Here is a 13197-nt window from a genome sequence, read left to right as displayed (position 1 = left end):
CGCTCTAAAAAGGAAGAACAGGATCAGCTACTGCTAGGCAGGCAGTCCCACGGAACTGCCAATGCCAAACATCCCTCAGAAGCCTTCATTAGGATCACAATATTCTATGAAGTTTCCAACCCGCTCCGAGAGTAAAGGAGCGAAACACTTTCGTGACGGTGACGGACATACTCCAGAGCAACTCACACTGCTTGCAGTAACTTGAAAGAACCTAACTTTACAGAAGAACCATCCCTTTCAATCAAGCATTGCGTTTTTTACTTGACTTGCCGCAATTCCGTTATCATTAGAGGAACCAGCGACATTTTATCCGAATGAAACGTCTGACCCGAGTACAGCGCATGCGCGTTAGTTACAGTACTCGTGATTTCGCTGAAACGACTACGCTCTCAGTCGGTTCGATCGATTCGCATTGGCGTCTTGAAGCAAGATGGCGACTGTGTGCAGCAAGTGGAAAGTTAAAGGTACTATAAAGCAGCCGAGGTCGAACCTATGCAATCAGCATGACGTGAGAGTGCTAGATTCAAAGGTTCAGCACAACAAGCAATATGCGCAGGAGTTTACTCTAAGTATTTTAATTGGTAAATAAAAATGCAGTCAAGAATGTCGGGGCGACGCCTGGTGGGAAGAAGTCAACAATTTGTCAAGCAACCCTGTTAACAAGGAGACCGATAAACAGATGGCTTTCCTGCTGGGATTTGCAAATACTACCTTTTGAGAAAATGTAATTTGTGTGAAAGAAAATAAACCAAAACCGAATCTTGCACTCAGTAGCTCAACGTCTATACCTGGGCCTTGTTTCAGCACCGTGGCGCTGCTATCGTACTTCGGTCTGTTTGGCCCAGAGTCGTGCGCATGAGACATTTTCGCCACCGTACTTGGCGGAGTTGGCGTTTCGTCGGTCTGCTTCGCCACAGTGTTGCGAGTAGATTTAAATTTACATTTTTTCGGGAGCTATAACGTCTATGTGAGAAACTTTCGCGGCATTTTACTCCTGAGGACGTACACAATTCAGGGCTCACAAAACATGGGATTGCACCTCGACTGCTTTATAGTACCTTTAAGCTGTTGAGTTGCAGTGCCACCAGTGCAGTGAAACCACGTATGTTGACTGTTTCGAACGATGTGTATCATCTGCGGGAAGTTGTAGCATTTAACGGCGAATTGAACTGGGCATTTCACAAGCTTCAACGTCCGATCTTGCCGTGCTGCTTGGGCATTTGGTATAACACGTGTGCGTACGATTTTCTGTATTTTCAGTCAATATGAGTTGTATACGGGCAATATAGCGCCTATATTGACAAGATTTTTCCCATATTGGCTCAAACTTGGCAATCATGCGAGAGAATCAATCTTGGAACCAATATGGGTGAAATATTGGCAAAAAGGGTCCCATATTGGACCCGTATCCCCAATGACCAGCCAATATGGGCCCAACATTGTGTGCTGCTTGGGACGGGATCTGTTTTCAATACTGGAATGAGTTCACACACACATGCAAAAAGCAAACAAACAAAGAATGAATGGCACAGTCCGGGAACTTGCCGGTGAAAGCGTTCGCCGCGTGTGTTCGGTGCAGGCAGTATTTGATCACTGTTCACGTCGTGATGACCCTACTCATGTCAACGACTCGACTGACGGATGCCGGATGCCATCACGGCCGAAGGCAACCGTATGGTACCATATAACATATGGTTATTTCGAGATGATGAGTGAAGCCTGAATGGAACCCTTATGAGTTACTAATCCTTTTCATTACACCTCAGTTCGAGCACCATGAACTGGTTAAAAGTTCGCTGAGTCGTGATACAGAAGGTGGTGGATAGATTCGCGCTGACGCCAAAACCGTGGGGTCTCGAAGGAGGGAAAAACGTACTTGCAGTCGGTGTTTGCTGTTCAGTAATACGACTGCTTCGTGTTCTCCTTCCATGTAATATTTGGTGACTTATTCGTTCAGCTGTTTCTTCGATACGATGCGCCGCAGCGAGCGTACACGTTTCAGAAGTTACCTTCAATGAAAACTATATACAGTGAACCCTTTGTTTTATGAACCCTCGACTCGCGAATTCCCTGGGTTTATGAACGGCGTCACGAGGAACCAAACTTTTTTCATGTATATCTCCCTCAGTTTATGAACCCTTGATATCCGAACTGTTGTGACGTCTATTTATGAAAGGAGACGGCAGAGACTACTGTACCACTACTACTGTACTAAGTACTGGGATAAACTCAATAAACATGAACAAAGAACGAAGGTCAAACACCCGTCATTGTCCCACAGCCAGAAGAATTAGAAAGTGAGAACACAGGTGTGCATTTCCTGTGCTGACGATGAACACGTATGTGAGCCGCTGGATGATGGTGCTTTAGTGCAGTTGTCAAATGATGGTGCTGAAGGTGACCATAGTGATAGTGAAGATAACTAGTAATACTTCTCGGAAGTTGTGAGAGCTCGCTCAGTATGGAATCACATCCACAGCGCGATACAGTACTTTGAGGATCAGAAAGACGAGTCAAGTGCCTCATTTCTATCGTCTCTTCTGAATAGAATAAATACGGCTGAACGTATGATGCAGTGCACAACTACAAAGCATTGTAAAAAATAAACGTACTATAGTGTATTTCATGTCGTGTTTCAGCCCGTTTCTCTCCAGCGCACCTTGTACTTCTATTTATGAACCTTCTTGTGTTGTTGTTTTTTTGTAACACGACGGGTGTTCAAAAATCGAGGGTTGGTTATACACTGTAATGTTGAGGAAATGCTCGAATTTCATACATTGCTGTAATGTTACACATGTACATTACTGGAACGTTGTTGTGGTTGAGAAGCATCACAGCGGCAACCTAACGTTGATGTGATGTTAACAATGGATGTTGCGGCATTACTTGAAATGAAGTTTGGAGATAACTTTGATGTTGCGGGCCTTAGCAACGTCTGAGCAATGTACGAGCTGACATTTAGACAACGTTGCCGCAAATATTTGTGCTACCTGGGACCACTTCGCACTTCCCACGGAGGCATTCGATATTTTCTACGAACATCGCATGGCATGCATTCCTCTGCACTCCTTTATCAACACGCGAAACAAACCATGATTCAAGAGGTAGAAACCGTTGTCCAAACACATTGACTACCAGAATTACGTACCCGAATTACGCAAGGTATTACGTCCTTTCCCCACAGAGTCCATTGGTAAGCCTTGAGTCACTAAATAAGCTTACTCTTGTGGCTCCTGGTAAGCCGTATGCAAGACAGAGGAAGCAGCACGCGCGAGCAAGATACGTTGATCTGGAGAACAACGTTTACCTGATTACTTGATTAGATTAGCACGACTTATCACCTCGCGAAGGCGCTGTCTCCTCTATCGTGCGCCACCCTTACCTGTTCAACCATAAACCAAGTTTGTATTGACCAAGCAGCACAATGTACTGAAAAACAAAACAAAATAAAACACTGTCAAGGAGCCCGCGAAGAGGGAATCACACACGTAACATGAAAAACGGTTAGGAGCAACTAATATTTATTCGAACAAGAACTTTCGTGCAAGAACCTGAACAAGTGCAACCTGAAGAAGTGCAGTCTCTTGCACGAAAGTTCTTGTTCGAATAAATATTAGTTGCTCCTAACCGTTTTTCATGTTACGTACTGAAAAACAAGTGCAATAGGGGTGGACGGGTAGATGGAAGGCCTTGAACAGACTCCTGACATTAAAGAACATTGATGAGGGACATACCGTCCACCCCTATTGCACTCGACTTTCAGTACATTGTGCTGCTTGGGTGCTCATGACATCTGCATACATGACTAGAACAACTACAGACAAGCAGGTGATTTTATCTAATTTATTTGTTTACTTGTACGAGTGCAAGTTTTAAACCTGAAACCACCGTAGCTTATTGGAGATAACGTAGACGCCCGTGAACGGTACGGTAGCGTATTGATTGACGTGGCTCCTTCTATCCTATCGGTTTATTCGACTAAATCGTCGCTTTCCAGATCCTGTGTAGTCCATAGTCTTGCTGAAACGGTGAGGGACACGTTCCGTTAAAATCATCGAAGTCGATGTCGTACACCAGGACGCATCTTGCTTTCGAAAATTTATGTTTCAGGGACGCCAGGGACTCAACGAAGAAGACCCTGCTCTGTGGTCCTCCCAGGTGCCAGTACGCCTCGCAGTTAGTAAAAGCCGTGTATCTCGACAAAACTAGTGTACAAAACTCAAACAGCGCAGCTTTGCCTCTTTGATTGGATATTTCGTCCGGTACGCCCGGTACGTTTCCCGTGTAAGCGGCTTCAAAGAGCAGGCTGACGCTGAAGCAAGCATTCCCTGGTGCCAGAGCGCTGATTGCCTTCCAGACCGCATCGAAACTCTTCCTGGCCTGCAAACACCGCTGAGCGAAATATTTACCAGGGGGAAACGTCGAAATCTTCGTGTCGAAGAACAGGGTATCAACCTTACCACGAAGGAGAGAGATATTGAAATGTTGTCGAGCTTCACTTGCGGTTCCCGGTAGCATCACTGTAATATTGAAATGGCGTCCAACTTGGGCATTGAGGTGAAACAGTTCTTTCAGTCTGTCCAGGAGGTCAGCCAGCGTCTCTCCATCGGATGGTAGTCCGCAATCGTCCTCGGGATACACCCAGTGTATGTTGACGCCATCCAGGTGAAAACGAAGGACGGTGTCCAGGATGTCTACGGCGATCCTTGCCATCATTCCCTTGTCCCAACCGAGCCGCGCGAACTGAAAGCTGTCCTCAGGATATCCTCCCACTGAGAGCAGGATCCTGTTCCACTTCCGTCGGAGTGATCCAAGCTGTCGAAGACCGTAATAGTGATCGAAACTGGGAACCCTACTGACCAGCTGACCAGCGTCGATGCCCACTGACCAGTAGATCAAGCAAGAGCAGAGATGGAATGGTACGTGCTTCGGGAGGTAGTCGTATTGTTTCGGTTTTCGGAAACGGCTGTTGTTGTAAACACAGCAAAATACGACGTCCTTACTGGGCTCGCTGACGTTGTCCCTTACGATGTCGTAGTCGGCTACGTCGTGGATGTTGTCGGAGATTGCGGCGCTCTTCAAACACGTTGCTGGCAGTCCGTCCCAATGCTCCGGGACCGTGACGTGGTCAAATCTGGACGTCGAAGGATGGTTCGTGGGAGCTTTGGTCAAAGGTGTCACGCTCGCAGTTTCGACGTTGCGGAGGAACTGAAGGAAGATGAGTCCGGTGGGTAGAATCATAAGGCTACATATTATGGTGCAAAATACCCAGACATATAATAAGTTGTAGTTTTCTCTTTCTGGGTATGCTTCGCTTTCTTCGCGCGTCTCCAAGCTCCTCAGCGAGTAGAAGGGAGGACTTCTGACAGGCATTGACCCGAAGTGTGATGCAGGCTCAGAGGATCTTCCACTGTGCGCAGAAGAAGGGGCAGTGTCCTGGCGGGACTGGGGACTTCCTGACACTGCTCCAGACGTTGTTTCCTTGTTGCTCGACGGGTGAACAGGACTAGGTGACGTGCCCTGAGGATCAGGGCTAATGCATCTTTCGTTCGACTGCATCATGTCAGGGCCGTCTCTGTGCGAAGACTGGAAAAGGGTGTGAGACAAAACGCTTCAGATGGAACGCTCGTTGCTGTGTCTTCTTCTTCTTCAACTGTGCACGCTCTTCTTCTACGTGGTAGCGTCGTACGCACAAAGTTTGTTGAAGCTGCTCATACAAGCTGCTTGATTCGGCACTTTTTGTCTTACGGATAGGTCTCGAAGGAGGACCGAGGGGGCGACCGCATCGGTCGCATTTATTAGAAGGGGTGCCGAGCGACAGGTAACATGATAACGTTGTATAATAAAATGCGAGTTGAGAGGAACATGTAGTGTATAATTTAGACTGACATTTTTGTATTGCTTTTGCACTTGTTCGCATTTACCGCTTCGAAGGTGATAGTACGCGCATGTTATTGACCATTGGTTCCAATTAACATTGAAAGCTGTCCGTACGTGTGATATCGGTATTAATCTCGCGTCATCAGAATCCTCTCGAATTGACGTCATTGCATCCCACGTGTTTGAGACTGTACCTTCCTACGATATTGCTCCTCTGGCTGACACAGCGGTGTCCTAAACTGAATTTCTACTCTTGAGAAATACAGGGTGTATGCTATAAAAGGTGAGTCACATTTTCGTGCAAAAAGTGATACCTCCTTGATGCTATACCTCTATCACGAAAAGACTTTCTCTGCCTCAAAGTGAATCATTTATGCTAGAGGAACCTACGAAACGATTGTGGTTACCTAGCATTGTGTAATAAAATAAATATGGCCATGCAAACTTTCACCTCCATCCATCGGTATTGCGCATAGGAAACACATGAAGACGAAAGTTTCCGTGGCCGTGTTTACTTTATTACGCAGTGAATGGTAACCACAATTTTTTCGTAGGTTTCTCTGGCATAAGTGATTCACTGTATGGCAGCACAAGTCCGTCTCTCAAATAGATACAGTGTCACGCGCGAAAATGTCACTGACCTTTTATAGCATACACCCTGTACAACGTGATAAGGCCCACAATCTGTTTTTCGACTGGCAACATTGTGTCTCAAGAAGCAATTTCTATCTGATCGGCGTAACTGCTAGTAGGCACCCAACGCGAGGAAGAGCGCGAATCGCAGGACGTGCTGTCGATAGGAAAGTCGTCACGATGACGTCACGATGACGGTACCTCACCTTCAAGAACCCTGTGACGTTTTGCGGGATATTTCGAAAATTCCTGGAAGGCTCTCTGGTGGCTTTTATACCAGGTGTTTATTTTGATACTTTAAAGCATTGCTATAAAAAGAACTATGGCAGCAGCATAGATGTTTTTTTTTTTTGTATTTGAGTTCTACGACCAGGCCGACAACATCTTGAAGAGTGTACGTAACTACCAGATGACTAATTACCTGAAATTCAAAAATTAACTTTTTAATTGGAGAATTTCGGGCAAAAGAGAGATAGCAGATTGATTGACTATCTTCGTTGAACGCCATTCCACGTTTAAAAAAATCCTGAAACACGCACGCGCGTTAAAATATCCATCTCCGAATGTGCGATACGCAAATCAGCCGAAACGGAAAAAGCGCGCCTGGGGAACGGATCACCCTCTCCGACGAAGGCTCATCCGCGTCAGAAAGCGGTTTACGTGGACGGCTGAGCGGCACCTACTCCAATCATCTTCATCGCTCCAAAGCACGTGACCATCTAACGTCAAATGAGCGCTGTACTCCCCGCGCTCCCGGTCGTCGCGGTTTCGGTTCCGGCTCATTTGCATATACAAATTTGAGGATGGATATTTAAACGCACATGCGTTTTTTCAGCATTTGTTAAACGTGGAAGGGCTTGCAACGAGGATAATCTCTCCATCTGCCATCTCGCTTTCGATCGAAATCCCCTAACTAAAAAGTTAATTAATCAATTTTAGCTCATTAATCACCTCGTAGTTGCGCACGTTCTTCGAGAGGGTGTCCGCCTGGCCGTAGAACTCAACTGGACAAACGACGTCTAAGCTGCTCTCATAGTTTTTTTGTTAAATAAATATTATGTAAACGCTAAAAATAAACACCCTCTGTTTTGCGTACCGAGTTTTCGAGTGGCGGTTGATTTTTATTTTTGAAAAAATAAGATACGAGTCGTGTTTATCAAAAATACTCCGATGGAATAACTCGGAACTGACATAACAGAAAAAACAGACGCTTCGTACCCCATACACGACACGTCATCAGTAGAAGGCAGAATGAGGAGAACCACAAACCAACATGTCGTGTTTAGTACTCCTCAGTGCCACACTCAGGAGTGCTTAGGGCCATACGTTCTATGGCAACAACACCAACTCGTGTTTCATGGATTTGGAAGAGTCGTGGAACTTTTCATATCACTTATCATAGGGTGCGTTTTTTTTTTATTCCAGCCGGGTAACCCCCAGGTTACGCACCACGTGACTCGAGTGAGATGTCACGTGACCTGTGGGTAGGTACCCCCGTTTAGAAATTTTCGCCCATTACGAATTACGCCCGTCTCAGCGAACATGGCGGCAGAGGCAGACGACGTTTTTGACGAGTACGTGATTGTAGAAGTCGCGGCACTTGCGCTGCTTGACGCATTTGACGAAGGGGAAGATGATGATGATGAAGGAAGAAAAAGGCATGCATCCAACGAAACAACAGTCGTGCTAAAGCCACCGCAATATGATCGGAATCCGAAAGTTAAAAGACGCGGGACTCTCACTTGACGTCGTGTGACGTCATAACCCTCTGCTACCCACCTGCTGAGCTGGGTATGTGAGAGTGCACTCTAAATCTAGTAACCCCTAAATAAGAGCAAAAAGTGTGCCGGTTTTTTACCTTTATTTTAGCAGTTACCGTGTAACCCATGAGGGTGGGTTACAGTGTAACCTATACTTCATGCGAGCCGTGGTTTACTGGTAACCCTTAAATACAGGTTACTCGCGATGCTATATAGGCCGTGAAGGTTACAAAACCCAGGGACGGCGCCGCCGATATTCAAGCAGGGGCTGCTTCCGAACTGTTCAGCTTCTTGATCATAGGCAATGCACTTCACGGTTTGTGGTGACGTATTAATAATAAGTTTCCCACATGTTAGCATGTCCAGCTTTTTTTCATGAACAAAATGATGAGGTAAACTTCTAAGCATGTCCCCACGAACCTTTCAATGCACTATACCTATGATCACGACGGCTAACTTTGAGGGAGCAGCCGCTGCTCGGAATATCGATGGCACCATTCTTGAGGTTTGTATCCCTCTCTGCCGCCACTGATCTTGGGCTTCCCTCTCTTCACAACCTGTGCGACAAAAGCTTTTATTCTTTCGAGTACAATACATGTGAACGAAAAACAAAACGGCACTTATCTTCCCCTTGGCTTTGGTGTAAATATAGCACTAAAATTATGTCCTTCTTCTCGAGCCGCCTTCAGAAGGTCCTTCAGTTTTCCATTCATGCCTTTTGAATGTCGTCATTCACGACTACTTGTTGCTTCAGCAGCAGCGTCTTGCTGTGTGCAAGTGGGTAGGACCAGTCCTTAATGTCGTACATAAGAAGGCACAGCACGGCGGCCTTTTCCAAAGTACAAGCATGGTGAAGTGGTATGCGTTTCCCTTGGGTGCCACCATAAAGCCATTTCTCAGGTTCCGTAAAGAAAACGGCAGGTCTAGGTGGCAACTGCCCATCCGGGTTGAATGACTGAGGATGGAAATAAGTACACAATGAAATACTTACTTTAGAGCTCACATGTAACTCACCTCCTTTACCAGCTAGCTCTTCACCGTGGTCTGTGTCAATGCTGATGGTTCGACGCCGTCCACCCTGGTCAACCTCGACGTTGATGGCACATCGCTGTTCACCTGGGAACTGAGCCTTGCCTGTGCTAGCCGCTTGAAAATTCCCTGTTCAAACGTGAGGTGTGCACATAATCAGAGTTGGGCTGCCCTGTGATGTGCAACACAGATGTGGAAATACCCTCTCACAGTGTGTCATGTTAGAGCTTACCATATTCATCGACACAGAAGGGCGGGCGATTGAGTCTCCTCTTGACGTGGATCACACACTTGCACTTTATTTGAGTTTTCTAGTAGAAAGATCCCAGGAATGGTTGACTGATTATTGACTCATAAATCACCAGAAAGGGACAAAAACATTGTGCTAACCTGCATAACGGATTTTAATAGAAAATATATTGCTTGGAATACTCCGCGGCTTTCTACTTTGCGTTCGTTCCCGACGAGTTGCTACAACTCTCAAGCTGCCTTCACTTGCCGAAAACAGATCGGCCCTTACGGTATTGAGAATTTGTTACGCGATCTGTAGGCGTCCACCGGCAAACTGATGTGATGGCGTCGCATAGACTGCTGACTTTGCATACCTGCCTCTCCGGGTACCCTTCTGAAGAAACGAACAACAGCTGCCGTCACACGCTGGCAGGCACCTGCATAATCCACTGCACGCATCACGACAAAGCGTACTGCAGCAGATCTAGATCTAACGGGCCCGGCTGTGAACGTTCGTGGCGGTACGAACGCGAGCAACGGAAAGGCAACAGTATTTCACATGAACAAAAACGGTATTTGGAACGTATTTTGCGTTACGTATGTTGCGTTGCGTTTACGTATTTTGCGTTCATGTCAACGACTCGACTGACGGATGCCGGTTGCCATCACGGCCGAAGGCAACCGTATGGTACCATATAACATACGTTTATTTCGAGATGATGAGTGAAGCCCGAGTGGAACCCTTATGAGTTACTAATGCCTTTCATTACACCTCAGTTCGAACACCACGAACTGGTTAAAAGTTCGCTGAGTCGTGATACAAAAGGTGGTAGATAGATTCGCGCTGACGCCAAAACCGTCTATATTTGGTGACGTATTCGTTCAGCTGTTTCTTCGATACGATGCGCCGCAACGCGGGTACACGTTTCAGAAGTCACCTTCAATGAAAATTATATACAGTGCACCCTCGTTTTATGAACCCTCGATTCGCGAATTCCCTGGGTTTATGAACGGCGTCACGAGGAACCAAACTGTTTTCACGTATTTCTCCCTCAGTTTATGAACCCTTGATATCCGAGCTGTTGTGACGTCTATTTATGAAAGGAGACGGCAGAGACTACTGTACTGCTACTACTGTACTAAGTACTGGGATAAACTCAATAAACATGAACACAGAACGAAGGTCAAACACCCGTCATTGTCCCACAGCCAGAAGAATTAGAAAGTGAGAACACAGGTGTGCATTTCCTGTGCTGACGATGAAGACGTATGTGAGCCGCTGGATGGTGGTGCTTTAGTGCAGTTGTCAAATGATGGTGCCGAAGGTGACCATAGTGATAGTGAAGATAACTAGTAATACTGCTCGGAAGTTGTGAGAGCTCGCTCAGTATGGAATCACATCCACAGCGCGATACAGTACTTTGAGGATCAGAAAGACGAGTCAAGTGCCTCGTTTCTATCGTCTCTTCTGAATAGAATAAATACGGCTGAACGTATGATGCAGTGCACAATTACAAAGCATTGTCAAAAATAAACGTACTATATTGTATTTCATGTCGTGTTTCAGCCCGTTTCTCTCCAGCGCACCTTGTACTTCTATTTATGAACCTTTTTTTTTGTAACACGACGGGTGTTCAAAAATCGAGGGTTGGTTGTACACTGTAATGTTGAGGAAATGCTCGAATTTCATACATTGCTGTAATGTTGCACATGTACATTACTGGAACGTTGTTGTGGTTGAGAAGCATCACAGTGGCAACCTAACGTTGATGTGATGTTAACAATGGATGTTGCGGCATTACTTGAAATGAACTTTTGAGATAACGTTGATGTTGCGGGCATTAGCAACGTCCAAGCAATGTACGAGCTGACATTTAGACAACGTTGCCGCAAATTTTTGTGTTACCTGGGAACACTCGCACTTCCCACGGAGGCATTCGATATTTTCTACGAACATCGCCTAGCATGCATTCCTCTGCACTCCTTTATCAACACGGGAAACAAACCCTGATTCAAGAGGTAGAAACCGTTGTCCAAACACATTGACTACCAGAATGATGTAAGGTAATACGTCCTTTCCCCACAGAGTCCATTGGTAAGACTTGAGTCACTAAATACGCTTGTTCTAGTGGCTCCGGGTAAGCCATATGCAAGACAGAGAAAGCAGCAAGCGAGAGTAAAATACGTTATCTGGAGAACAACGTTTACCTGATCACGTGATTAGATTAGCCCGACTTATCACCCCGCGAAGCCGCTGTCCCCTCGTCCTATCGTGCGCCACCCTTACCTGTTCAACCATAAACCAAGTGTGCATTGCCCAAGCAGCACAATGTACTGAAAAACAAGTGCAATAGGGATGGAAGGCCTTGAACAGACTCCTGACATTAAAGAACATTGATGAGACACATACCGTCCACCCCTATTGCACTCGACTTTGCGTACATTGTGCTGCTTGGGTGCTCATTACATCCGCATACGTAACTAGAACTACAGACAGGCAGATGATTTTATCTAATTTATTTGTTTACTTGTACGAGTGCAAGTTCTGAACTTAAAACCACCATGGCTTATTGGAGATAACGTAGATGCCCGTGAACGGTACGGTAGAGTATTGATTGACGTGGCTCCTTCTATCCTATCGGTTTATTCGACTAAATCGTCGCTTTCCAGATCCTGTGTAGTCCATAGTCTTGCCGAAACGGTGACGGACACGTTGCGTTAAAATCGTCGAAGTCGATGTCGTACACCAGGACGCATCTCGTTTTCGAAAATTTATGTTTCAGGGACGCCAGGGATTCAACGAAGAAGACCCTGCTCTTTGGTCCTCCCAGATGCCAGTACGCCTCGCAGTTAGTAAAGGCTGTGTATCTCGACAAAACTAGTGTACAAAACTCAAACAGCGCAGCTTTGCCTCTTTGATTGGATATTTCGTCCGGTACGCCCGGTACGTTTCCCGTGTAAGCGGCTTCAAAGAGCAGGCTGACGCTGAAGCAAGCATTCCCTGGTGCCAGAGCGCTGATTGCCTTCCAGACTGCATCGAAACTCTTCCTGGCCTGCAAACACCGCTGAGCGAAATATTTACCGGGGGGAAACGTGGAAATCTTCGTGTCGAAGAACAGGGTATCAACCTTATCCCGAAGGAGAGAGATATTGAAATGTTGTCGAGCTTCACTTGCGGTTCCTGGTAGCATCACTGTAATATTGAAATGCCGTCCAACTTGGGCATTGAGATGAAACAGTTCTTTCAGTCTGTCCAGGAGGTCAGCCAGCGTCTCTCCATCGGATGGTAGTCCGCAATCGTCCTCAGGATACACCCAATGTATGTTGACGCCATCCAGGTGAAAACGAAGGACGGTGTCCAGGATGTCTACGGCGATCCTTGCCATCATTCCCTTGTCCCAACCGAGCCGCGCGAACTGAAAGCTGTCCTCAGGATATCCTCCCACTGAGAGCAGAACCCTGTTCCACTTCCGTCTGAGTGATCCGAGCTGTCGAAGACCGTAATAGTGATCGAAACTGGGAGCCCTACTGACCAGCTGACCAGCGTCGATGCCCACTGACCAGTAGATCAAGCAAGAACAGAGATGGAATGGTACGTGCTTCGGGAGGTAGTCGTATTGTTTCGGTTTTCGGAAACGGCTGTTGTTGTAAACACAGCAAAATA

Source organism: Ornithodoros turicata, chromosome 1, assembly GCF_037126465.1.
Source record: "Ornithodoros turicata isolate Travis chromosome 1, ASM3712646v1, whole genome shotgun sequence".
Taxonomy (NCBI): domain Eukaryota; kingdom Metazoa; phylum Arthropoda; class Arachnida; order Ixodida; family Argasidae; genus Ornithodoros; species Ornithodoros turicata.
Note: the sequence above shows the minus strand (reverse complement) of the source record.